This window comes from Primulina tabacum, chromosome 13 (assembly GCF_025594145.1).
Source record: "Primulina tabacum isolate GXHZ01 chromosome 13, ASM2559414v2, whole genome shotgun sequence".
Taxonomy (NCBI): Eukaryota; Viridiplantae; Streptophyta; class Magnoliopsida; order Lamiales; family Gesneriaceae; genus Primulina; species Primulina tabacum.
Window position 1 is genome coordinate 11,478,547 of NC_134562.1, and position 3,643 is coordinate 11,482,189.

General features: G+C 28.7%; 1 non-coding gene across 1 annotated transcript; it reads right to left on the reverse strand.

The window, feature by feature from the left end:
- Positions 1–2,476: 2,476 nt before the first annotated feature.
- On the reverse strand, positions 2,477–2,587 carry LOC142523559 (small nucleolar RNA R71). The gene has a single exon (XR_012814747.1). It is a non-coding gene; the product is annotated as a small nucleolar RNA R71 (small nucleolar RNA).
- Positions 2,588–3,643: the final 1,056 nt, after the last annotated feature.

Here is a 3,643-nt window from a genome sequence, read left to right on the forward strand (position 1 = left end):
GGGAGAATGGGATTCTATCGCAATGGACTCCACCCGCTACACCACAGTTTAATGGTGTTTCGGAGCGTCGTAACCGGACTTTGATGGACATGGTTCGGTCTATGATGGTGTTCACGGAGTTGCCGCCATCCTTTTGGGGATATGCGCTTGAGACAGCGGCACTGTTGTTGAACAATGTCCATTCAAAGACAGTTGACAAGACACCATATGAGATATAGATGGGTAAGCCACCCAAATATTCTTATCTTCGAATATGGAGGTGCCCTGTGATAAAACTTAAAATTAATAATTTATTATATGTTAAAACCTGTATTTTAAAATTTAAGTTTCATTAAAATTATAAAATTATGTTATTTTAGTATTGTTTGTTTATATTTAATTGTCTTACTAAATATGTTTTATTTTCAGGTTTTCTACGTGTTGGTAGAATAATGATAACTCAAGCTAGAAAATTCAAATGGAGGTGACTCAAACATGTTTGGAATCCTTGAGAAATTATCTACAACTTTGCAGAAGACATGATTGCCTAAAAAGATCCTTAAGATGATCAAATTGTGCAAATATCAAAATGAGGACAAATTTACTTTTACTATGACCAGCATATAGTAAAAATATCATAATTATTTCAATATTTAACCAAATGAGGTGAACCAAGTGGCCAAATTCATCTACAGACAATTCCCCACATGTTTGCCATTTTGAGCAGAGTCAAATTCGTTGATTAAAGTCATGGAACAAAGCATTGAAAAAAGGACATGGAATTGAACTTGGAGAAGACAAAGAATACTATTGTAACTACATGGCATTAATAAAAATTTTGACCCTATCTCTCATTTGGCCTATAAATAGAGGCCTTGTGCTAGCTTGAGAATCATTCTATCTCTTTGTAAAATATAGTGTGAGTGTGTATCAAAGTTCTAAGTTCCAATATATTTTCTTTCATGTTCTCAACTATGAGTGATATTTTAGTGTTGATCAAAAGTAATCTTATGGCAAGCTAAATCTATTTTGTCAAGGTGTAGAGGATGCATTCTTGGTGAAGTAAGATTAATTATATTTTGTATATTCTTTCTTTATTTCTTTTCATTTAGCTAACTTATTTTTATTGTAGGTATAAAAATGAATTATTTGTTGTTATGAATTTACATCAAATGCTTGATACCATTAAAGTGGTTATCTTGATTTGTTGTTTAATTTTGATACAATAAATATTTCATCACTTATTATTATTATATATATATATATATATATTTATATAATAATATCATAATATTTCATTTAGACGATAGCGTGGCTCTCCGGTTGTTCTAAACGAAATATTATGATTTAATACTAACAACTAACAATCTAACATTTACTTTATCGCAACTAACTTTTATTTTTCGCATCTAACTTTTACTTTCTCGCAACTAACTTTTACTTTCTCGCAACTAACATTTACTTTATCGCAACTAACTTTTACTTTACCGCAACTAAATTATTAAATCAATATATTTCATTTAGGCAATAGCGTGGCTCTGCCGGTTGTTCTAAATGAAATATAATGATTTAATTTAACATTTACTTTATGCAATTATTTATTTATATAGTCATAATTATAATCATAGGTACCATATATAAAATATCGATTAATTCGGTATTTTCTATAGTGAGAACTATATTATATTATGTGTGTGTTTAATTTTTTGGAACCATTATTTATGGTGGTTTCTTTTGTTTTACTTTTAGTTAAACAATATTACATAAACCAAGAATAAATTCTCAAGCCTTGACAAAGTTTATAATTTGTAAACTTAATTCTTGCATTTGGTAATCTATAAATTAATAAATTTAAACTCAAAATAGCCTCTCTGTGGATCGATCTCGTACTTACGAATTATATTACTTGCAGACAACCTACACTTGGGTGAATTATTATTTAAGTAGTAGCAAGTTTTTGGCGCCATTGCCGGGGAGGTATAATTAAGTTTATATTTGTTAATTATGTTTTATTTATAAGTATTGTGTTGTTTTTTTTTGTATGAGTATTTGGAGTCGAAAAAAAAGTGGTAGACTTATTCGAGTATCTGAAAATAATTTAAACATGGATGATAATTCAAATAATCAAGATAATAATAATAATAATAATAATAATCAAGAACATGATCAATTAAGAACACTTAGGCACCATATGAACCCTATTAGAACTCTCCTGATGCATCTAATTTCAACTTCAAACCTCAAATTATTCAACTTTTACCAAATTTTCATGGTTTAGATTCTGAAAATCCATATTTGCATCTAAGAGAATTTGAGGAAGTTTGTAACACTTATAATGATCAAAATTGTAGCATGGATATAGTTCGATTAAAGCTTTTCCCTTTTTCTTTAAAAGATAAGCTAAAACATGGCTACAAAATTTAAGATCAAGTTCAATATGATCTTGGGAAGAAATGCAACAAAAATTTCTCAAAAAGTTTTTCCCTTCCCATAGAACAAACTGTTTTAAAAGACAAATTACAACTTTTTCTCAAAAACAAAGAGAAACGTTTTATCAATGTTGGGATAGATATAAAGAATTACTTAATACATGCCCACGTCATGGTTTTGAAACATGGAGAATAGTTTCTCACTTTTACGAAGGTCTAATACCTAAAGATAGACAGATGATAGAATTCATGTGTAATGGAACTTTTGAAGATAAAAACCCAAATGAAGCTATGGAGTATTTGGATTCATTGGCAGAAAATGCTCAAAATTGGGATAATATAGGCACAATAGAACAACCAACAACTAAAAATAATAATTCAACAAATGGGGGTGGTATCTATAATCTTAAAGACGATATAGATATTCAAGCTAAACTTGCATCTTTAGCAAGAAAAATTGAGTCATTAGAAATGAAAAAGAGTGGTCAATTAAAAAGTATTCAAGAAATTATTTGTCATATATGTGATACACAAGATCATGCTACAAAAGATTGTCCAACATTACCTTCATTTAAAGAATGTCTCCATGAACAAACAAATTATGTTAACAATTATAAAAAACCAATACTAGATCCTTTTTCACCATCATATAATCCTGGATGGAAAAATCATCCTAATTTTAGTTGGAGGAATGATAATAATGCACAACCGTCACAACAATATTTTCAAAATAACCAAAATCATCAAGGTTATATTCCTTATGTTACACCTCCAAGAAAAAACTTTGAAGATGTAATTCATGCATTTATCCAAAAGCAAGAGTCTATCAATATTCAAAACAGTCAATCTATGAGTGATTTGAAAGAAACTCTTGCAAAATTTGCATCTGCACTTAATATTCATGAAAAAGGAAAATTTCCATCTCCACCTCAACCTAATCCTAAAAATCAAAATCAAGAATTAAAAAATGAAAAAATTGATCAAATAAAATCTGTTATTACCCTTAGAAGTGGTAAAATAGTTAATGATCCATATAGTAATGAAAACAAGGATCATTTAAAATCAAAGAGTAAGGATGATAATCCTGATACTTTTGACAATGATGATACCTTAAATTTTAAGATCAAATAAGTCAAATAAAACATCCACCATTTCCTCATGCATTAACAAATCATAAAAAACAAAAAAGTGATTCTGATATCTATGAAGTTTTTAAACAAGTGAAGATAAATATT